The following is a 25,444-nucleotide window of genomic DNA, read 5'->3' on the forward strand; positions in this document are numbered from 1 at the left end:
TCATCATGAGCATGTTCACCACATAGTATAAAGGCTGTGCATTGAATTTGGACAAGTTTGAGCAAGATTGTGACCACTTGGCCCAAAGTTGGGAACTCCTGGCCTAGGAGACAATCTATGGCCGAACCACTTGAATCCACCTCCAAATGAAAATGTGAGATGATCAGAGAGTTACCCATCTGCTTGGGATCCTATAGATCAAGCTTGGGCCAAAAATATCAACAAAGACATCATACATGTATGATGTCTCTAGAGGCCAAAATGACCAATCTGGGAGAATTTCTTACTTCTGATGCCATTACCCATCATTCTTAGTTCACAGCTCAAGTTCCAATCAAGTTTCAACTTACCCATCCAAACCCAAGTTTCAAAACTTTGAGGATCTATACCTGATTTTTGGCTTCAAACACATTAGAACAATTCCAAATCAAAGTCTGACACTACATGAGTCTAGGCCATGCTAAAACCCATCTTTGGTACAAGTTTGATCCCCTTTGGACAAAGTAGACATCATACGCATATGATCTCTCCCTGGCCTAAATATGGACCTAAAACCTAATTTGACATATTATAAGCCTTCATTACATGATTGTAAGAGTATCTACCGAGTTTCACCCATTTGAATCCCATTTACTCTAATCTAAGCCAAAATCCAACTTCAAGGTCTGAAAGGATTTCTAATGGTCACAGCTTGCCCAAATACGTTCCAAATTGAGATCCACACATATATACATGATGTACATGCTATGAGCTATGCACATATGTAAATTCACCTCATTCTGAGAACTTGGACATCATACGTGTATGATGTCTCACATCATAAATTTTCACTCAAAATGCACTTTTGACCACATGCATAGCACCCTTAGGTCCTAATTAGCTTATGTTTCAGTTTTTGAAGTCGTTTGGATAGCTAGAAATTAATCAATTGCTAAATTTTGTGAAAGCTACTAACTTTTGCACTTGGAGTGCACGCAAGATCAATGGAAATGAGAAATTCACATGCAAAGAAGAAGAGACTTTCCTCAAGAGATATCATTGTAGCAGCAGATTCCTATACAATCCCCAATGAGACACTGAAGCCAGCAATTGCTTGAGTGGATGAAGGAACTTTGGAAAAGGAAGGTCTGATAATTTACTAAGAGACCTACAGGGAAACACTTTGAATATCCCGATGAATCCATGAGAGGTCATGGACTATGCCAATAAGAAAGAGACCCTCACCCAGCAGGAGAGAGCTGACTTGCACAACTTCTTCACAATGCAACTAGAAGGTGTGGATACACAAAGAGTCTATGAGCTAGCCAGCTTCATTCCAAAAGACAGCAAAGCAGTGATTATTGCTTTCGATGGCCAGAAGATTGAGATGATAACAGATCATTGCAGATGCTTTGGGGCTACGAAATACTGGTAGCTCAGTCAGAGAAAGAAGAGACGAAGTGAAGGTCTACTCTCACAAGAAAACCAACCCCACTTTCAAAGACCTAGAGGATCCAAGGGCGGAAAAGACCTGCAAGTTATATAATCAATACTTTCATTTATGCAGAAAGCAGTCGTAAAAGTATACAACATTGCCAAATGTAGTAGCTACCACCATCACACGTCATTGAGAAGAAACTTTCCCACGGGAGTCAATTATGCTCATTACCTGAATGGGAATGGGCAAATCAAAGTACATTGGAGGTGGAGAAGTCTTAACAAAGACTGCTCCTCAAGGCCGCCAGAAGATCAGTCTGAGCACTACCACCACCAAAACCTTCCGCAGGGCCTATCTCTCAGCCTCCAAGCCCTAAATCCCAAACATCTCAATAGAAGGATTTACCTAAGAAGAAGTTCAAGGCTGAACATACGCCTGAAGAGAAAGGAAAGGCCAAAAGATGCACCTATGAAGCCCTCCTCAAAGCTGGATATTCATTTGAGGATGCGTTTGAGCCTGTATATAGAACCTCTATCCCACCATGGGCTGCAAAGGACAAAAAGCATGCTGAAGAAAAGCTTAGGGACCAAGATACACAAAGAAGACCACCGAATTTCTCTCTTTTAAATATATTAAAGAATAGTTTTTTTAAAATTCAATAATTATTAACTTAAATATATGATGAAGATATATTTATCCTAGCTTTTTAATAGTGTATCATAGCTCTAAAAATTTAGCTTAGAAGTTTCTAAGAGATTTGCTAATCATTTCCTTTCATTTTTAACCAATTTTTTTATAGATATAGTAATATAATAAAAATAATTAAGTAACTAAAATTTAATTATCACACATTTATAACACTATTATATCGCTATGAAAATCATCTTATGAACTTCTAGATTGATTTACCAATTATCTTACTTAATTTTCTACAAAAGAAAAGAATTTAAGCAATAGTAATTAACAAAACTTTCTAACTAATTATGAGATATCTATCATGGGGTTTTAACTATATAATCTACCTTTGAAAATTATCTCATGAACTTCCAAGCTGATCTACTAATTACCTTACGTAATTTTCTACTAAAGTTAGAGAATTTAAGCAATGGTATTAGAGAAACTAAATAACTAATTATGAAATATTTATCACGAGTTTCTTACACTCTAATCTATCTTTGACAATTATCTTATTAACTTCTAAGCTGGATTACTAATTATCCTACTCACGTCTTTACTAAATATAAAGAATTTAAGAAATAATAATTAGCAAATCTAATTAAATAATTATGAGATAGTTATCACGAGTTTGTAATACTATATTATACCTTTGAAAATTATCTTATTAACTTCTAAGCTATCTTATGTAATTTTTTTACTAAAAATAAAGAATTCAAGTAATAATAATTAACAAAAATAATTATCTAATTATGAGACAATTATCATCAATTTTAACCATTGTAAACTATCTCTTAAAATCATCTTATTAATTTTTAAGGTGATTTATAAATTATCTTACTTAATTTTTTACTTAAAATAAAGAATTTATGCAATAGTTATTAACAAAACTAATTAAATAAGTATGAGATTTTTATCATGGATCTTAACATTGTAATCTACCTTTAAAAAAGTATCTCATGATTTATTAAGCTATATTTCTAAATTTTCTATCAATTTTAATCTAGAAATTAAATATTTCCACTATAATAAAGATCAAAATTAGATAATAGTTTTGATATAATCTCTACAACTTTCTAGCAATATGTAAAATCTCGAAAAAATAATTCATAATTATGTAGGTTTATATTATTTCTTATTTAAGACCAGAATGAGATACTTTTAGTCCTAATATAGATTAATATTTAATGAGATTACTATTCATAATCAAAGATTAAATATTTAGTAATTTAATAATATACAAGAGGATAATTATTAAAAAAGATATGTTTAATATTTTCTAATTAATGATATAATTAGAAAAATAGACATAAATTAATATGTCTGTCACTAATCTAACAAAATTAGTGTTATTTATCTTGATTAATCACTAAGAGTTTTTGCTCTCTAGTGATGTTTTGGGTAGACTGTCTCTACATTAGAGAGAAATTTTCAAGGTCTCCAAGTCTCTGTAAAATGTGAAGCCTAGGGACCTATTTATAAATTTTGTTGCACCCAAGGCTTGCATTTGGCAGTTTCCCACTTCCCAAGAAGCCCTCCAACTACCCCTAGTGTCCCATGCTGCTTTTTTTAATCCCTCGCAGACTCATCATATCACCCCTAGCATCTGTGAAACTTAAATTTTCAATTCTGCTATCTTATTATCAATTTTTTGCTTTATCTGGAATTATTTGGTCCATGTGGAAAAATATCTGGTAGGCCATGTAAAAATCCATGTGCTTTAAGAATTATCAAAGGTCTCCAATTTATCTATTGCATTAAAGGTAGCCATGAAAACTTTCGGCCAGGATTCAGGGGTCGATTTTTGTCCGAACTCGATTTAGAAAAATTATGCTTGAAGTAAAGTTATGCTTAAGAATCTAAAAATACCAGTTTTGACTATGTTGTACTTAAGGGTTTGCTACTTTGTATGTCATGTGGTCTCAAATAAAGCTTAGAGGTTTATTTTCCTACTTCCAAAAAGGTGGAAACATTACAAAGTCAGTTTAAGGAATTTGAGCTTTGATTAAATCTGTTTGGTAAATCATCTTTGTACTAAGATTCTTTTGCAATGTAAGGAGTAGAAGACATTCCTAGAAGCGGCCAATATAACGAGATATATCATCTCCTTACATCCAAGAAAATTTGGCCGAAGCATGGTGAGCATTAAGATTGAATTAAGAAACCAAAGCAATCTTTTATCCCCTATTAAAGTCTTTCCCACGTGATCGACTGTTCTGTAGTTTTACAAAGTATGCTCCACTAAAGAAAAGCTTGGCCAAATAAATGGTTAGTTTCATATTTAATTTTTCATTTCTCACTAAAAGATTCCCTAGCAAAATAGTCAGAAAATTGTGTAAACCAAGATAGAACAAGTTTACCAAACATAAAACTTGAAGAATGTGAGAGATTTTTGACTTAGCAGCCTTCAAAATTTTAACGTCATTTGTCTTTGAGGTCACCTTTGCAGGCTCTTTTATTTTTGCATTTTTATCAGGCGTTTGTGTGCTTTTTAAAAGTCCTACTGCAGTAGGCACATTTACTGCTCCAAAGTTGGTGCTGATAGTGGAGAATCGCTACCACCATCAAGAAACTTGTTGTTGTTGGTCTCCATGTTTACATGAAATGCTGATGATTGAGTTGATTTGCCATAGATTGCATTTCAAAGTAGAGGTTTGCGATGAACAAATTTGACAAACCATCTACCATGCCCATCACTAATTGTTGTTGGTTTCCCACTATTGAATTGTAGGCATGATACTATTGATGTAGAAGCATACAAGTCAACCGGACCATTGCGGATGTAGGGGTCAACAATCAATTCCTTCTTGATTGTGTATTTGAAAAATTGTGGAGCTCATGCAATGGCATAGGTGCACGAGGATGGAACCAAGGTGAAGCAAATTTTACGAGAAGATATGTGCACAAAAGTGATTGAAAAGAAATTATGGCAAGCGTGATGGTTTGCAAAAGTGAGAGCTTGCAAGAGCAAAAAAATTGCGAAAGAGAGCTTGCAAAAGTATATATATGAGCGAGAGAAAAAGCCCCTTGTCGATCACGTATAGGAGCCTCCAAAACATGCCCATCATTTTAGGACCAAAAATGGTTAAAAAAGAAATGTTTGCTAGTCCATGGGTTAAGAAATATCCCAATAAGCATTTGACACGTATACAAAAGTATGAAATTATTGTCTCCTCTATCTTTGCTTTTATGGTCCTATTTTGGTGGAGAATGGCTAAATGTCAGAACTGCTATATTTGAATGTTTTTGGTGCCTAACATAAGAGTTTGGACCCAAAGTACTGGCCTTTTTCTCTATTTTATACTACACAAAATCGGCCTAGAAGATATGAAATCTTCCTTTGTAGGCTCTAAAAACATGCCTTTAATGATGAATAACCTTCTTTAAATGTCTACTTTTTCCACTTTCCCTCCATTTTCAAAGAGCTTTGTCTCTTTTTGTTGCATTTTCACACTTTTTCTATTTGATCTCTAAGTTTTCATGGCGTCCTCTTCTTCATGTTGCACTTCTCATAGCATAAAATTTTGTGAATTTCATAAAATCAGAGAGAATGGATCTTAACTCTCAAGAAAAACTTGCCACGGTTCACATGGATATCTTCACAGAATCACATCTGCCTATAAAAGATTCTACTGGTTTCCACTCTACAAAGTTAGATGGAAAAATATATGAAAGAAAAACACACCAAATCATGAACATGTTTCAAGTAAGCTAAGAGGCAAAAGCATAAATGATACAATCCAAAAAATTTCAATAGAAGTAGAAGACGTATAGTTTTCAAGAGGCCTAGGTTGAGGCAAGGATGCATCAAGCACAAATTGAGAATCTATATACACATCTTGTATATTTGCTAAATGCTTGCCATCTTGAGTTTGCTTAAAATCCATGCTTTTACCCTTCCAATGATGTGTTTGAAAAAACATATGTCTACTTGACACTTTGTTTACACCTCTTAAACTTGACTATATTGTCACCCACATAAATCATTTGTAGTCATGACAACAAGCCAAGAACCGCTATCATCTTGCATGTTGCTGCAACTTATTGAGTCAATATAGCTTCCACATTGACGAGCACCAAAAGAATCCATGAATGGAATGCCACACACCCTATGAAAAAAATCAAGGTTAGTTCATATACATAGTTATTCTTAGTGCGACATAACTAGATAAGTGACCTTAGACTAGTCCTACGAGGTAAAATTTCCTCTGGTTCACCAAAGTCTTGTTATTTCACTCTAGGTAGGTTCCAAAGTAGGACTCTTGAGATCTTAGGGAGGTTCTAGGGAGCGTGTGTCTCTCTTGGGTCTTTCACGATAAACAATTTTATCTAGTTTAATATAGCTGTGATTGTTGGTGTTTGAGTGGTTGTGGTGGTGTAAAAGTGCTTACTGGTTCGTGTGTGGCAGTAAAGTGCTGTTCTATGCACAATTGCAAAACCTCACATGATGAGTAGGAGTAGTCGTAGATAGGACATGTGATTAGGATCTAGAGCTATTTATCATCGAGTTATTTGCTTGTATGCTTGTTTGCATTTGCAATATTTGAAAAATTAATTTTTAGGGTTAACATGCAATAAACAAGTTTCAATAGACATTTGTGCATGGATGAGTGATGTTGGGCATAAAAGAACAAATAGGCAAGAGATTCGGATGAGAAAACTGCAAATTTCATCAGCAGACATCATAGAGATATGATGTCTTAGGTGCCTAGCAGGAGACCAAATTTTTCAAAATAGACTACATCACAGTGTTCCAAAGGGGTGTTTTACCATAACTACACCTTGAAGCTAAAGCTTTGACTAACATTTGATCCCCAAAAGACAAAAGTCACGTGTCAAAGCTGAAAAAATAGGAGACTCATGGTTCTGTGCATATTTTTGCATGGAAAATTGGTCAAAGTGCTTGGGAAGTAGTGTTGAAGACTTGTTGATACTTGTGCATGAGTTCTGGACAAAAACACAGCGGCAAATATCATACACGTTGTTAGCGTGCAAACAAAAAGGAAAATGAATGCCTCTATAGCCTATGGCCACTCGAAGTCGGTGGTGTACTCTTTCTTGCTAAAAAATGAGCTCTCTGGAAGTTGTGCAGGTGTTGCAGCTATTAAAATGGGGCTTTGTTATCTTTTATTCCCCACAAATCCTCTCTCTCTTCTCAGTCGACAAGGCTTCATTTATAGGCACCTTTTAATTGGTTCAATTTTGGCCTTTTTTGGGTGAAAAATGAGCTGTCAGTGACCCTTTGACCAAGGAAGAGGGTGGGGACAAGTGTCCTGTGGACCAAAAATGTGAAATCCCCAACCTGCCAATACCAGGATCGGGATGGGATCCTTGACAGGTCTCTAGGTCTGATAAAAATCAGAGTCTCTAAACAAGAAAAATCCAAGGAATAGACCTTTATCATTGACAATGGCTTGGGTCTATAGCCTTAGAAGAAGACCTAGTCCTGTCTCGCAGCGAAAACGGGACAACCTATTAAAAGTCCAAAAATAACTATTTCGGCCTTATAACTGCCACAATTGGGCTAAGGTATCCTCAACCAACGCTTTTTTCCCCCTAACAGATGTGAGGGCACAGCCGCTCGTGGACTCCTCTTCCAAATGAAGAAGTTTTCTAAACGTTTTAGTGCGCAGGGATGGATAGTTACCTGACTAATCAGGTTCACCCATCCATGATTGACAACCTTAGTCAATCCCCACTTACCACCCCTCACTCACACATGATTGCTTTGTTATTTAATTACTACCACATTCTTGTCACAATTAAAATAATGATTTCTTTTAACTCTCGTAACTGAATTTCATTAAAACAACCCTTGAAAACAGTATTGAAAACATTCTTTTAGCAAACAGACATCTTTAAACTTAAGACATGGTACTGTCAATCCAAACATTGTCCATAATAACCATGACCAGTACTCTTCTTGTCTTAAGACCACCTAAGGGTGCAAAAAACGACACCCATTCCTTATTCACAATCCGGAGTGGATAAACCCCCACCCAAGGTTCCGGGTGCCCATACACCAAACCAATTGCCCATACAACCGAGCGGCTCCCCTAGGATAAAAAATGGTATCCTAACTTATGTAGAAACTTCAAGACATGACACGGAGGAGAAACTCAACATTCATGGGGGTAACCGACTTATTCGTGGCTGAAAAGCCATCATTATCATCATTTTATACCAAGGAGTCGGAGGTGTATTGAGACAAGCTGTCTTAAGGATGATCAATCATATCTTTCCTAATTCAACCAGTTTTAACCCAAACAATTCTTTCCTACTTTATAAACAAATGCATGTTGGTTTCTTGGAAGTTACCTTTCGTTTTTGACCAACTATTCCTTTTCTGATTCTTACTCACTCCTTACGTATGCAATGTTAACTTATAAAAGAACTTAAATTATTTAAAGACTTAATTGAGTAATGGGAAACCCACCTGGGTTTGATCGACCATCTGCTGCTGCGCTGGCGCTTGAAGATTCTCCTCCGTAAGCTTACTACTAGGCCCAACTTCATCGTCATGCGACGCTCTAGCTCTTTTTAGAGCTCTGCCATCATCATCAGATGTAGGATTGGCTCGGCTCCTTTTTGGTGCCATAAATTCTTATCCTCATACAAAGGACATCTAATCATTAGGTAAATTATCCAAAATCTAGATTCAACCTTTGTATCCGATTTTACCCAAATCTATGTTAAATTTATAGTCTTAATTGGTAAATTCTTGACCTAGTAATTTCTTATTTACCTATATAGGCATGAAAATTTTTCCATAGCTTTCCTAAGGGTTTTCTAAGCTCTCCTAATTTTCTTATAATTTTCTATATATTTTTTATTAATTTCTCCATCGACTTTTAAGCTTGGAATCTACTTATTTTGGGCTTAATATTTATTCTATTTTTTTTCTCTTAAAGATTTCATTTCCTCAACTTGATATCATAGGTTTACACTTACTATAATTTTGCTAAAAACTTTTAACCACAAAGTTTATTTATTTTAATTAATCTTTTTCTAAAAATAGGACTTTTGATCAATTATAATTTCTTAACCTAACTAATTAACTATGGTATAATTACCACAAGTAGATAAGGATATTTTTGACCTTTGGTAATTATCTCATTATTTTCTAACTTAATTATATAATTTCTATCTTCAATTTTCAACTAAAAATAGGAGAATTTGACTTAAATAAATACTTATACAACTTTCATAACCTTGACATAATTATCATGGCATTTTCATTATGTAATCTAGCTCTGATAAATAACATGCTATCATATAGCATAGTTTTTAGCTAGAATTAGTATGATTTGACTTAGATAAATATCTATACTACTTTCTAACCTTGACATAATTATCACAGTCTCTTTATCCTATAATCTAGCTTTGATAAATAGCATGTAATCATAGCACATGATTTACTAATTTTCCCTGTTAATTTACCCTCAATAATAATGGTTTTCTACTAGGATAATTATCTAAAATATTTATCTTTGGTTATGATAATTATCATGGGTTATTTAAGATATAATTTACCTCTGATAATTATCTTAAAGCTTTTTGGGTTAATTTGCTAATTTTTCCCTTTTATTTTTCACAAAAAACAGTGTAATTCTGTTGAGATAATTAGGTAAACTAATTATCTGAAGTTAACATAATTATCATGGGTTGCCTAAGATGTGATTAACTTCTGATAATTATCTTAAAATTTTTTGAATCAATTTGGTATTTTCCCTATTTTAATTTGTCATAAAAATAGTGTAATTTAGCTAAGATAATTAGGTAAAATAATTATCTGAGGTTAACATAATTATGACGAGTTCCCTAAAATGTAATTAATCTCTGATAAACAACTCAAAGCATTTTGAATCAATTTGCTATTTTCTCCCTTTTAATTTATCCTAAACTAATTATCTGAGGCTAATGTAATTATTACAAGTTTTCTAAGATGTAATTAACCTCTAATAAATAACTCAAAGCATTTTGAATCAATTTGCTATTTTCTCCCTTTTAATTTGTCCTAAGAAACAGTGTAATTTTGCTAAGATAATTACGTAAAGTAATTATTTTAGGTAAATATAATTATCACAGGTTTCCTAAGATGTACTTAAATACTGATAAATAACTCAAAGAATTTTGAATAAATTTTCTATTTTCCTCTTTTTAATTTGTCCTAAAAATAGTGTAACTCTGCTAAGATAATTAGGTAAACTAATTATCTGAGGTTAACATAATTATCACAGGTTTTCTAAGATATAATTAACCTCTAATAAATAACTCAAAGGATTTTGAATCAATTTGCTTTCCCCCCCTTTTAATTTATCCTAAAAATAGTATAATTCTGTTCAGATAATTAGGTAAACTAATTATTTGATACTAACATAATTATTACGGGTTTCCTAAGATGTGATTAACCTATGATAATTATCTTAAAGCATTTTGAATCAATTTGTTATTTTCCTCCTTTTAATTTGTTTTAAAAACAATATAATTCTACTAAGATAATTAGATAAAATAATTATTTGAGGCTAACATAATTATTACAAGTTCCCTAAGATGTGATTAACCTCTGATAATTATCTTAAAGCATTTTGAATCCATTTTCTATTTTTCTCCTTTTAATTTGTCTTAAAAACAGTGTAATTCTGCTAAGATAATTAGGTAAACTAATTAGCGGAGATTAACATTATTATCATGGGTTCCCTAATACGTGATTAACTTCTAATAATTATTTCAAAGTATTGTGAATCAATGTGATCATTTTCTCCTTTATTTTGCTCTAAAAAATAGTGTAATTCTACTTAATTAATTATGAAAATTACTCAAAAAATTAGAAAATAATTTTTCTAGCATAATGAGAGTCTAACACAGTTTTGATAATTATCTCAACTTAATCTAAACTTAATTAGTATAATTCCCATTAATTTATGTTTAAAATGGATAATTTCAATCCTAATATGATATAATAATTAATTAGTTTAATATCCCTAAGCTTAATCACAATAATCAACAGAGAATATTTAATTAAGAGAGGATTTTTGAGTATACATAAGATTAATCTTTAATTTATTAAGAAAATACGTTAACCTAGCTTTGCTAATTAAGAAGAATTATGCTAATTACCGTTTAATTAACCAACTAGAGCTTGATCTCTAGTGATTTCTACGTAGCGGTCTCTCTAGATGAGAGAGAGTATGCCAAGGCTCCGAGTCTGTATGAAATTGTGAAGTAAGAGTCATATTTATAGGTTTCTGGGCACTCACATGCTGAAAAATGGGAGTAACTTGCATCCCAAGCAGCCCTGCAGCTCCAAAAATGTCCCCTGCTGCTAAATCTAGTCCCGGGCAGGTTTCCCACAGCTCCACACAGCCCCCCTAGCTTCAAGAATCGATTTTTACTAATTTCATTGATTTTTAATGATGAAAATTGGAAATATAAGTAATTTCTAGAACCTTAGGATAAGAAAGTCTTTATTAATAATAATTACTAAAACCATCCAATTTTACTTAACTAATTAAATTCATAGTGTAACCTTTCGGAGCCCGTAACTTTTCCAGATTTTATCGAAATTTTGTTCTGAAAATTTGTATCCCGGGGTTTGCCGTGCTTAAGATTCCAAAAATACCAATATTTGCCACAGTGGAACAATTCTTCATTGCTTTTTCAATAATCATATCAGTTTGATTAAGCTTTATACAATCTTTAAGGTTTCAGAAAGTGGAAACCTTACAAAAAAAAGTGTCTAGGTGCCTGTCTAGGCTGGTGGGAACTGACAATGGTGCTACCTCCCTCCCCATGAGCCCACGAGCCCCCCCCCCCCCCCCCCCCCCCCCCTAGGGTTCCTCTCCCTTTGATACACCTATAGTGGGCACCCAATGTGCCCTATATACCCCCCACTTTCCCTTTTTCTCTTTCATGGGGGATAATCTCCTCACCACATGGCAAACTCCTCCTCATTCCTCCCAAGCCCAAAACATTCTAGCTTTCTCCCAAAGCATAAGAACTTCTCAGACAACTTTCCTCGCGTCATAACTTGTTGCTACGGTCATCGAATGACACACTGTAACACATGGCTCGAAGCCTGTCATCTTGGCTATCTCCAAAGATTTAAAATTTCAGTGTTTCTAATCTTAGACCCTCAAGTTGGCCCAATTTCCCTTGTCGCATGCACCCGCAATCACTTTCTAAGTTGAGACCGTATTTTGAATCAACTCTTTCTTCACTGGCGATTCCTATTTATGCTGCATCAACTCTTCAAGTTGCTCTAAATGGCTTGACGCATTTATATTCCTGACACTTGCAAATTTTCACCCACTTCTCCCATCTCCTCGTCCAACAATAGGAATGACAATTCACCCTCGTCTCACTGGAACTGGAAGCAGAGCTACTTTCTGAATCTTCAAAACTATCTTCACTGGTAACTTTGGATTCATCATTCTCACTCATATCTTCTAGCGCCATAGGTTGCTTGGTAGTCATATCAAACACCCTCTTTTCACCCTTCCTGCCATACACACAGATTGTGCCCTTCCCCCAATCTTGCACAACCAACATCTCTCAACCAAGATCATCCCAAAATGAGAGGAAAAGCTCCCAAGCCAGCTGACATAACATGAAAGTTTACTATAACCTTCACGTTAAAGACTTCATTTTCCAAATTCTTAATAATCCCCAAACACTTCACTTTGGCATGGTTTGCTAGTCAAATCCAAAACCCAGAGCTCTTGCATGCAATGAGACCTAGTATATTGACACATGACTATATAATCACACAAACTTGAGCACCTCCATCAATGTAGGCCTCTCCCATGCCCACACCTTTGGGCCAAGCGTTCACCATAGGAAAAATGTTGGGTAACTCTCCCACAACCAACATTCTGACTTGTCCATGCTTTGGCTCTTTCTTTGGATTCACTAATGACTTCCATTCCCTCTTGGGTTTGGGAACCATATTCATCAACTGTCCAAAAGTACAATCTACTTTCTGCCCAATCAGGTCTTCCACTAAACTATAAGTAGTTTGGCCTTCTCCCAAGAGTAAATTTGCTACTTCAAACCGTCTACAAGGTCTTATATTCCTCTTGGCATTTTCATCTTCACCCTCTTTCTCTTTCCCTTTCTTTTTGCTGGGACCTGGAGCGGTGTAGCCCTCCCTCTCTCTTTTGCCTATGGGCAACATATCCGCTTCTTTCTTCTCAACCCGCACAATACCCACATGACCTGTAGAGGTTGAGGCCTAATTTTCTTATTAAGTACCTTGATCTCACCATATATCCAATGCATAATCATTAGCCCTATTAGGAATCCGCTGGGGAAGTGAAAACATGTACCTCCCATCCTTGTTGGCTTCGAACAATAAGTGTTGATATGATCAACTTCACCACAATTATAATAGGTAGGGATGAACCTCCTCTGCGGCTCAAATACACGTTTTCCGTGATGCGCATTAGCATTAAGCTGAGCTTCACATGCCTGAGCCATTCCTCTACCACGTCTACGATCACGACCACCTCCATCTCCAAGAACATTGAGTCGCAATTCTTGTATCATGGTCATCATGTCTTGCATATTTCTCTATAGCTATTCAGTATTAGCAACCCTCTGAGTAGGTTGGGCTCCAATCTCTACCTAATTTTCTTCCTTTTGGCCAACATTAATTTGCACAGGGACCGCTTTCCCATAATCATTAAGTCTTTGAGCCTTGCATTCTTTCTCCCTGGCGATATTGACTGCCTCCTCGAAGGTGGCGGGCCTTTTCAACTCAACTTTGAACTTCAAGATTTCTTTTAAGTTGGCACAAAATGGTCCTTCTTTAACATGGATGGAGGGATTTCATTTCCCAAATCTCGGGCCCATTTATCCCATAAACGAGTGAATTGCATGATAAAATCATAAACACTTTGATTAGCCTTCTGAGTGTACCCCAAAATTTCATGCCAAACTTCATCAGGTACTTCAATGAATCTACATTGTACCAAGAAAATCTTGCTTCACATGATTGTAGTCCAACACTACCCTTGGAGTTTGTGCCTACATCAACTCTTCATGATTGTGTAACCAAACTTTTGCCTCATCCTGTAAACTGTATTGCAACAGCCGCAACAATATCACTTGGTCTAGTATATTTTGCAGTAAGCAATTGACTTCCAATTTTTCAATAAAAGTCTGTGCATTCTCATTAGGCAATCCATGAAATTGCAGGAACTTGTCCGCTATGTTTGATTACCACAAAAACACTTACATGTGACGTTGAAAGCTCAAGGGATGTCGATGAATCGCTCCAGTATGAAGGAGTACGAGCGGAAGTGCGACGCGAGAGAGAGTGCGAGAAGAAGAGCACGACGATATGGTGAACTCGCTCTACTGTAATGTGTAGAGCATAGTGAGTTCTTATTAGGTTTTTACAAAAGAATATGTGTACATACCTGGCGGCCCGCCCACTTACCTGGGTGACCACATTGGGCTTAAAACCCCAACAACCTCCCACTTAAAGTCCAATGTGGTACTTTAAGTGTGAGAGAAGCTACTATACAAGCTAATATACAAGAGATGTAGAGAAGTGATGTACTACCATACACCTATTTGCTTGCGAGAATGCGCAAAGCTCTCTGAGGGAAGTCCTTTTGTAAGTAGATCAGCAGGATTTTCTGTGGTGTGAACTTTGACAAGCTGAAGTTGCTTATCCTCGAGCATTTCCCTAATGAAATGATACTTCATATCCACATGCTTTGTCTTTGAGTGATAAACTAGATTGCGAGCCAATTGTATAGCACTTTGACTATCACAATATAACACAGGCATCTCTTCTTTGATTCCCAAATCTGTTTACTAGTCGATTAAGCCAATTGCATACATCAAACTACCCACTGCAGACGCATATGGAATCTTATCCATTTCAGCCTGTTCTTCCTCAAACACAGGACAATCTTGTTTGCTAAGTTTCACATATGGTGGCAATGGAACACTCAGTGCCTTTCCCTTCTCCATATTGAAACGTTGCAAAACCTTGTCAATATACTCTGTTTGAGATGACCAAATCAACTTCTTTGATCGGTCTCTCTCAATGCGCATACCAAGTATATGACTTGCCTCACCCATGTCTTTCATGTCAAACAATTTTGCCATCTTTGACTTCAAAGCTGAAATTTCTTCCAAGTGCTTGCCAGCAATAACATGTCATCCACATACAAAATAAGGATCAGCCAACTGCCATCCTTAGCCTTCTTTGTATATAGACAATGATCGAACTCACTACGTTTGTAGCCTTGAGAAAGCATAAACTTGTGGAATTTATGGTACCATGTCCTCGGTGATTGTTTTAAGCCATAAAGACTCTTTAACAACTGGCATACCCAATCTTCCTTTCCTTTCTCAACAAACCCTTCTGGCTGCTGCATGTAAATTTCCACATCTAAATCACCATGCAAGAACGCTGTCTTGACATCCATTTGGTGCAACACCAAATCTAATATGGCAACCAATGCAAGAAAGCATCTCAATGTAGTCATCTTGACCACCGGAGAGAAGACTTCATCAAAGTCAATGCCTTGTTCTTGCTTAAAGCCCTTGGCAACAAGCCTTGCTTTGTACTTTGGCTGACTATCATGAGCGGTGATCTTATACCTGTAAACCCATTTACAAGGTAGAGCCTTTTTGACCCATGGTAATTTAACTAGCTTCCATGTCTGGTTTTTATGCAGAGCTGTCATCTCTGACTGCATGGCCAATTGCCAATTCCCGGAGTCCTTCATTTTCACTGCTTCCTTGTAACATGAAGGCTCATTGCAATCAGTCAACAGGACATAGTTCATAGATGGAACAAACCTATCAGGAGGTCGCGTGACACGTCCAGATCTACGCACAATAGGTGGCTCAGGCTCAGCCACAACCTGTGGTTCCACTCTATCCTGTCCTTGCTCCTCTTAAGCCCTGACATTTTGTCTTGCACGTGCAGATCCATCTTCTTGGAAGACAACTCTTTTAATCTCCTCAACCCTCTCTGGTTTAGAATGATATTTGGATTCATTAAAGTGAACATCATTGCTGCGGACAACCTTTCTGGATTCGGGATCCCAAAGTCTGTACCCCATCTCACCAGAATTACCATAGCCTAGAAAGATGCACTTTCTACTCTTTGGCTCAAGTTTGTTCCTAAATTCCTTTGGAACGTGAGTATATGCCTCACAGCCAAAGACTCTGAGATGCTTGTATGAGGGCATTTTGCCTGACCATACCATCTCTGGCACTGAATCCTTCTGCAAAACCTTGCTAGGAGATCTATTTACAAGATGAACAGCTGTTGATACAGCTTCAACCCAAAACCCATTTGGCAGTTGTGCATTAGACAACATACTTCTGACCTTCTCTTGTATGGTCCTATTCATCCTCTCAGCAACACCATTTTGAGGAGGATTGTAAGGAGCAGTAAGTTCACGTTTTATACCTTTTGACTCACAAAAGTCTTGAAAGGCCTTTGAAACATACTCTCCACCATTGTCAGTGCGTAAGCATTTAAGCTTCTTGCCACTTTGATTCTCCACAAGTGTCACAAACGTTTTGAAAACACTAAACGCTTCATCCTTGTGCTTGAGAAAGTAAACCCATACTTTCCTCGAGTAATCATCTATAAATGTCATAAAGTAAGAAGCTCCCCCTAGAGATAGGTTAGGCATAGGTCCACACAAATCACTATGAACAAGTGCCAACTGTGTATCTCTTCTACTGCTTCTATGCTTATGTGGCTGCTCTGTTTGCTTACCATACAGACAATGTTCACAGAATTCAAAATCATTAAATGAAAAGCCAGGCAAATAACCAGAACGAGACAAGATTTCCATTCCCTTCTTGGACATATGTCCTAACCGGCTATGCCACAAAGAAACGTTCGGCTGCTCGGTTACATTGATTACATTTTTAGAGACATTTGATACATAAATCATGTAAAGTCCTCCATACTTTACTCCATGTGCTACTGTCATAGAACCCTTGGATATCTTCCACATGATTTGTCCAAAAGTGGTGACGTAGCCAGCATCATCAAGTAAACCTGTGCTGATCAAGCTCTTTGTAATTGCGGGAACATGTCTCACATTCTTCAGCGTGAAAGAAGAGCCATTCTGAAACTTCAATTGAACATCTCCAACACCTAAGATCTCACATGTCTGCCCATTGCCTAGCCGAACATGATCTTTAGTGGTCACATAAGAGGTAAACCACTGCTTGTTTGGAGACACATGAAGTGATGCCCCTGAGTGTATAATCCAGTCACTCAGTGCATTTCCATCAGATGCTGTAAGAAGAGTTGAGTCCATTGTATTCTTCAAGAAGTAGATGTCTCCTGACACTAGATTGTCATCCTCTGCAACAGTGTTTGTCACATTTATTTCTTGAATCTTCACTGAGGACTTGTTCTTCTCACCATGGTCTTCAAATTTTTCTTTGCCTTTTTCTGATTTCCATTCTCTGCAGTCTCTTTTCATGTGACCCTTCTTGCCACAATGGTAGCATTCTATGTCACTCTTGCCTTTAGCACTACGGGACTTGCTACGAGACTGATTCCTCTTTCCACCTTTGTACTTTTCTTTGGTCCTTCCCCTGACAACTAAGGCTGTTCCTTTGCCTTTGTCCATTGTCTTTCTATTGGTTTCTTCAGTAAGCAGACTTCCTTCTACACCGGCTATGTTCAAACCATCTGGAGGTGCAGAATTACTCAAAGCTGTGCGAAAAGTGTCCCAACTTTTCGGCAATGTGATCAATAGGAACATAGCTCTAACAGGTTCATCAAACTTGACACCTTGAGCTGACAACTGACTATAGATTGTGTTGAATTCATTCAGATGATTGGACATAGGTGTCCCTTCTTTCATCTTCAAGTCAACAAGATTCTTAAGCCAGTATACCTGTGAAGCTGCACTCTGCTTCTCATAAAGATCACTCATCTTTAACCATGGTTGATAAGCTGACATCTCGTCTGCTACATTGAAGTAAACGCTTTCTGCCAAAGTCAGCATAATGGTAGAAAGTGTCAATTCATCCATTTCGCTCCATTCATCTTCGTCCATATCTTCTGGTTTTATCCCTTTGAGCTTTATAGGTTTTATCTGCTGCTTTTGTACCAACACGTGCCAAATCTGCTTCTTCCACAATGGGAAATTGGTTCCATCCAGCTTCTTGATATTGTAAAGAGCAGTGTCCTGTGATCCAACCATAGCTACGCTTCACAGTGGTTTACTTTCCTGGGAAAAATTCGGCAGAGTTTCCCCTGTAAACTGACCTCTGAACCAATATCAACCTGTCAAATGAACCAAAAAAGCTTCAGATTCTGCATAAATTTTGGCAGAGTCTCCTTTGTAAAATGGCTCTGGTGTACTAAAAAACAGACCAAAAAACAACTCAAAAACACTGTCTCTCTGACACTGTAAACTGCGGGTAAACCTGTCCTGCACCTGTACTGTCTCTGACTGTCCTGTCACTGTCCTGTAAGCATAGACTGCGACAATGCCTCAACGGCAGTAAAGCAAAGATGCAATCCCAATTGTCTAACTCACAGTCAATACATCCTAGCTGCCTATCTAAGGGTGCTCGAGGGATCGCTCCAAGAGCTGTATCACCGAAAGGATGTCAACATTCGAGAATCCCCCAGCTCAATAAAACCTCACTCGACCCTCAACAAAGGCTGCAGTAAATCTGACAGTACATAGACTTCCCACAAAGTCATACATCCACAAATTTCCCACTGTATGCTGTAACCGCTGCGGCGGTTGTTTGCTGCGTGACTCACAGCCAGCAAACCCTCAGCAGACATACATCATCTCTGACAATACATCCCATGTGGAAGTACCTGCAATGTCAGGATGAAATCTGGAATATCAAGGAGCAAACACAAGCTACCTGATGAACTAGTGGATGTCGCCTACAGTCTGTGTGTAGATGCGCCCGTATCGTATGTGACACGCCTCCAAGAACTGTGAGCCGTCCTTCGATGTGTAGACAACCACAAATCAACACTCTGGGAGTGTCGATATCCTCAGCACCTGCAGTCGTAGGCTGAAAACCCCAAATTTGCAGAGTCGGATCTGCACCCGCCGAGACCACGTAGTCGAAAATGGCCTGCGTAGACCTTTGTCGAAGCCGAACGGTGGCCGAGATGACCTCAGAATGAAATTCTGAGAACACCAAGCCCTTTGGGTTCTCCCACGAGATTTGGGGCCGTGTCTTCGTCTGTCGAATTTCACTCCAATCTGAGCTGGTGACTCTAGCCTCCTTCAGTGCTGCCCCGAGCCTCGATCTGAGCTCTGATACCAGTTGAAGGAGTACGAGCGGAAGTGCGACGCGAGAGAGAGTGCGAGAAGAAGAGCACGACGATATGGTGAACTCGCTCTACTGTAATTTGTAGAGCATAGTGAGTTCTTATTAGGTTTTTACAAAAGAATATGTGTACATACCTGGCGGCCCGGCCACTTACCTGGGCGACCACATTGGGCTTTATACCCCAACACAGTACCTAATCCACCTCACACTGGATAACCCAGCCCCCAATGCTTGGCTTCACAAAACCTCACGACCCTCTAAAGGCTGCAATCCCAATTACACGATCTCCTCAAATGTTGTGCATAATATGCACATACATAGGTGGTTGTCCATAAGGACCCACATCCCTGTTACATTCTCTACTTGCAGAATAGACATATTTCACATGAATTGGAGCATAGGAGCACTTGCTCCTCCATTGGGGCACCAAAACGATGTTGGCGTGCAAAGGAGAAGGAAATTGAATGCCTCTATAGCCTTGCATGAGCCACACCGTCGGAAAGAAGAACTATTGCACGGCCAAAAACACCTGTAGAAATTTATGGAAAACCCTTCAAACACAAAACACACCCCTCCACCATAGCCAAGCCTTGAGAGCTCCTCTCGCTTTGATGCACCTATAGTGGACACCCAATGTGCCCTATATACCCCCCACTTTCCCTTTTCCTCTTCTCCTGTGGGATAATCTCCCTGCCATATGGCAACCTCCTCCTCATTCCTCCCAAGCCCAAAACATTCCATTTTTTCCCCAAGCATGAGAACTTCTCAGACAACTTTCCCCGCAACATAACTTGCTGCTCCAATTAGTGAATGACGCACTGTAACACATGGCTCAAAGTCCATCATCTCGGCTATCTTCATAGATTTAAAATTTTGGTATTTCTAATCTTAGACCCTCAAGTTGGACCAATTGCCCTTGTCGCATGCACCCACAATCACTTTCTAAGTTGAGATCGCCCACTTCGGATGCCCATAGCTCATGATGTACAAGTCTGATTCACAAGCTATAAAGCACGATTGAAAATACTTATTAAAAACCATGTCTTTGGGGCTCGAACAATGAAAAACATCAGCATTCAAGCTTGGCAAAGTCATCCCTTTGTACATGAATTTTAACATGGTCACTTCCAAGACTTGCAGGGCTATGTTCATGTATATACATGAGGCTAGTGGGCAAGCTTTTTGATAAGACCTAGTGACTTAATACTAATCCAAAAAAATGCCCGACAATGTATGATTTCTCAAGGGTAGGTCTGGCAGTCAAACTGGACTTTTGACTTGATACCCATAGTCTGCATATAGTATAGAGCTCACACACCAAGTTTTATTTCATTTGGGCAAATAGACTGAGTATTGAGAGAGTTTTACTCTTTTTAGGAAGTTCCTTGGTAAAAAGTGGTTATAAGGTATAATTTTGATATTCAAATTTTGGTGTGAGCACTTGTGCATGCTATACACATCAAGGGGCACCCATGAAAGAAACAAAACTTCATTCTGACAACTTAGACATCATACGCATATGATGTTTGAGAGGCCAGTTTTTGGGTTAAAAGGCACATTTTGTGAGCCATTGTGATTAAGAGAATCTAAGGAGTAAATAGGCCAACTCCCATTGAATCGTAAGCAATTTAAGGCTGTAGAGACCAAGAGACGGATTTGAGCAAAGTGAATGCTTGATTTGACCATATCTAGCACAAAAAGGTGTTGAAATTGTATTTTGTAAGTGGCAGTGAGCTGCTTGTGTAGTGGAGAACCTCTGGAGTGAAAGTCACTTCATTTTGACCAGATAGCCATAATACACGTATGATGTCTCAAGGGCATATTTAGTGACCAAGTCTGACAATAGAGCTTACCAGGGTTTTTAACACCCCAAAGCAAACCTAAGGACCAAGTTTCACCCAATTTGGATCGTTTTGGCCTAGCTAACCTCTTGGAGAAGTTGGTAGTGACCAAGGCCTACATAGGAGAGATTGACCTACATGCATGGGTTAGAACTTCAAAGTAAGCCTAGATTTGGACTAAGAACATCAAGGAGAGTGCATGGTTTAAGTTTGAGTCAATTTTCAGAATTTAGACATCATACATGTATGATAGTTAGAACCAAGGATCCTGCAAGTTGGTGACCAGTTGGAAGTGAAAAGTACTCTATGAGTTTGAAAAGTGTCTTGGAGCAAACCAAGACAAAGGAACAACTGCAAGCAGACTTCTAAGGTAAGAGGTTTGGGTTGATAGTCACTCGTGTGAATAATTTGATGAGTTTGAGATCCAGAAGGTGTATTCAAAGAGAATGGAGAGTGGACGGAGGTCACTAGCTTAGTGTCAGTAGAATAGAGTGTAAACCAAGCAAGGATACATCCACTAACACCAATCATAGAAGAGGGTAGTATAAAAACACCTCTTTTGAAGTATCCTATCAGTGGATGGCTAACCAATAACTTGGAGGTTTCTAGTAGCAAGGGATTGTGGGGGGTAGCACCTCTCAAAAACCCTTAAACATACCTAAATACACTTCAATTTTTCTCAAGGGAACCAATGACCATGGGGCCTTGATGTATGCTGATGTTTGAGGACACAAATGCATTTGTATTGAAGAATGGCCAGTGAGAGGATTAGCAGTAATCATGGTAATTGACAATGGTGATAGGCTTTGCGATGAGGAGGGAAACCACTATCTCATTATCAAAGACCTAGAAAATTACAATCAATATGGAGAAAGGGAAGATGGTTATGGAGACCCGATAAATACCTCCTAAACTCTCTCTTTCTAGAGCCCGCTACATTTATGACAAGAGAGTGGAGAGAATTCCAATGATTCAGGAAAATATTGGGATTTACAAGAACAAGGAAGGAAGAGTCACCTCTTACTACCGATGCATGGAACCCCATGTGAATGAGTTGAGCATGGAAAAAGTCATATACTTGTTTTTATACGAGTCAATAATGGGAAACCATATTATTTTTGTCGATAAGTACGGATGCAAATACGAGCCAATTCACCTAGACGATGTAGGGAGAGTAATAACAGTAGAAATGATGGCACAAGCTTTGATGGGAAAGAAAAAGAAAATAGAAAACCCAAGCAAGATTACAAATCCCTTCTTAGATGATTACGACACCATAGCACAATCGCATAAACAACCATTGCCTAACCCTTAGAACTCACAAGCATCAACACTATCATTTCAAGTGTGGCTCGAACAATTTGCAACACCAGACGTGAACACAAAAAGTGGTGGATATTATGCCGTGTTAGGGTTGGAAGGACCACCAAAAGCACCACGCTATTAGCAATACCAGGGTGAGAGTAGAATGAGAATTCTAAATCTAATTAGGAGTGAAGCACCATGTTGAGAACAATAATGAGAAGAAAGGAGCCGAGTAGAGGAATGAACACTTGCTAGACGAGTCATGTACTATGGATTAGGAGCACCCCTAGGGGCTTCGAACACGCAAAGCGTCATTTGGCTCTCACGGCCAAACGGTACATTCTCTTTCCAGCAAACTTCATGGGCATCATTGACATACCATCGACAACCAAACATGTTGTCAAACATTAAGGGAAATCATTGATGACCATCTCCTCATAAAAAGACACTATTTGAGCGATAAATTGCCAAAAATGATATACTCAGGGCCAAAAGCTACACCGAAGCCATGAAAAGGTGCCCTACTGCATCTACACAAAAACCCATTTCAGAGTGTGAAGAAAGCCTATTTTTTGTATTATTTGATTTGACAAACTTAATTTAATTATTTATGGAGACTCAATCAAGTGTTTAGATTGTAATATTTAATCTAGATTGTAATATATTAAATATGCACATCAATTGAACCCATGGTAGAAAGTAGGATATAATTTTGATAAGTTAGAACCTCCAAGGATGAGGTATAAAAGCCAATTTTTGAAACCCTAATTAATCATCTCTTGTGCTCAACTAAGCATGCCGTGATTGTGTATTTTGTGTGAGAGAGTGAGTGAGGTCTTCTTCTAGTCCCTATACGCACTATGGAAGAAACATTGCAAAGGCGACTACACCATCATGTTAGCAACAACAAGAGATATGCTTCAACATCAAGCTTGCATGATTCCAATCTCTTCGTGAGGAGCTTTCCCACGAGCTTCGAAGTGAGTTTTCTCTCTAACTGGCGTATCCGTTTTGTGATTGTTATATGTCATTGCGCTCATGGGGAGACAAACTACACTTTAAGCCTAAACACTTTGAGAATCAATGACCTATAATTTTTGATGTAGTTAGTAAGTTGGGTTAAAGACTTTAGGGTATTGTCCTCTAAGTGTGTAGAGGTTACTCCTTGAGTTTCGTGGCGATTCAACAACGTTAGGTCATGTTTCAGAGAGCGTGGCCATTGTAGGTAAGATAACAACTGTGCATACATAGTGTACTTTGAGTTGATTGCCCTTGGTAGTGATTGTCTCTAGAAGGTTGAGTAGATGATTGACACCCATCTATTTGTTTCCATGCTTCTACAAGTCAAGCTCCGTCCTTGGTTGACATCTTGTTTGTTGGCCTAGTTCTCACTTTGCCAATTGTAAGTAGTGTATCTGCCCAACAACACATGGCCATCTGTTTTACTATCTCATCGGTGTGGCACAACTACATAATCGCCACTTTTTTGCCAGTGAGCTTGTTGAGGGCTTAATGGCCAAAATTTGGCGTTTGTGTCATCCATGACCATTGAGACGGTTCACGATGGCAATGAAACATTGTAGGGGTGGGTATGAGGGTGCTTTCCTTACCCCTACAAAGTTTCATTGCCATCTCATTGAATGTGGCACTACACAATCGCCAATTTTTTTGTCATTGTGCTCACTTGGGGCCCAATGGTAAAAAATCGGTGTTTGACTTGTCCTCCCTGATCATCGAGACGGTAGGTGATGTCCATGAAACTTTGTAGGAAAAGTATTAGGGTGATTTACTATACTGTAGAAAATTTCATAGCATTAGGAAAAATATGAATCCCAAAAGGGCCTTGTAAGGATCCCAAATTTTTAGGGATTAAGGCTAAAAATGTGTGTGATTTAGGAGAGAAGGCCACTGAATGAGGGTATTCTCATAAGATTTTTTGTAGGCTGTCACATAGGCTTTTTGTAGGTTGAAATAGAGGCTAGGTACATTCTCTCTCTACTCAAACGAGTGGTGGTCCTTATGACAATAACTACCCTTCCCTCCTTTCTTTTTCCACATCATCAAGGGCGTCCATAGCCTCACCCCAAAAAATAACTTTCTCCAATTTTTTTTGAAAAAATCTCACTTTTACTCAAAACTTCTCCCCAACCTATATGTATACCCAAAAATCAAATTTCTCCCTCAAAATCTCACTGCTAGACCTGCAAAATATCGAACTTTCCACATTTTTTTATTACCCTTCGAAATCACCCCTCTCTCTCTCTCTCTCTCTCTCTCTCTCTCTCTCTCTCTCTCTCTCTCTCTCTCTCTCTCTTCTCTCTCCTACTTTTCAACACGCACTCTTCCTCCTTTCCTCTCTCTTCTCTCTCCTACTTTTCAACACAAACTCTTCCTCCTTGTCTCTCCTTGTTGTTGCAGGTCCACTCCATAGCTTTGTTGCAACTCTCCCTACCATAGCTCTCCACTCCACTCTATAGATCTACTGCAACTCTCCATCCCATAGCTCTTTACTCCATAGCTCACCTCTCCACTTCATGGCTCTGCTGCAGATCTCCACTCTTGCTTGAGGCCATATTTATTTCCCTTTCCATGGAGCTAAATGACATTACAAACCTCCCATCCACAACAAGATCATCAAATTCAAAAATGGTTTCTCTACATGTTTGGCTGCCAAAGGACTTCGCACACTCAAAGCGTCATTACTTGCAAACTGCACAAAAACGCCGTGGTGCAGGTCACACCAATGTGGACCTTGGTGCATGGTTTCCTCTACCCTAATGATCCAGCCATCAATGTGTATCCAACATTCAATAGCATTGCTTCATTCGTACAATATGTAGGTAGAGCGAAGCATGGTCTTCTTGGATACTTCAAGCGATTGTCGACTATTGGAGCTGAT

Source organism: Adiantum capillus-veneris, chromosome 16 (assembly GCF_014529385.1).
Source record: "Adiantum capillus-veneris isolate H3 chromosome 16, ASM1452938v2, whole genome shotgun sequence".
NCBI lineage: Eukaryota > Viridiplantae > Streptophyta > Polypodiopsida > Polypodiales > Pteridaceae > Adiantum > Adiantum capillus-veneris.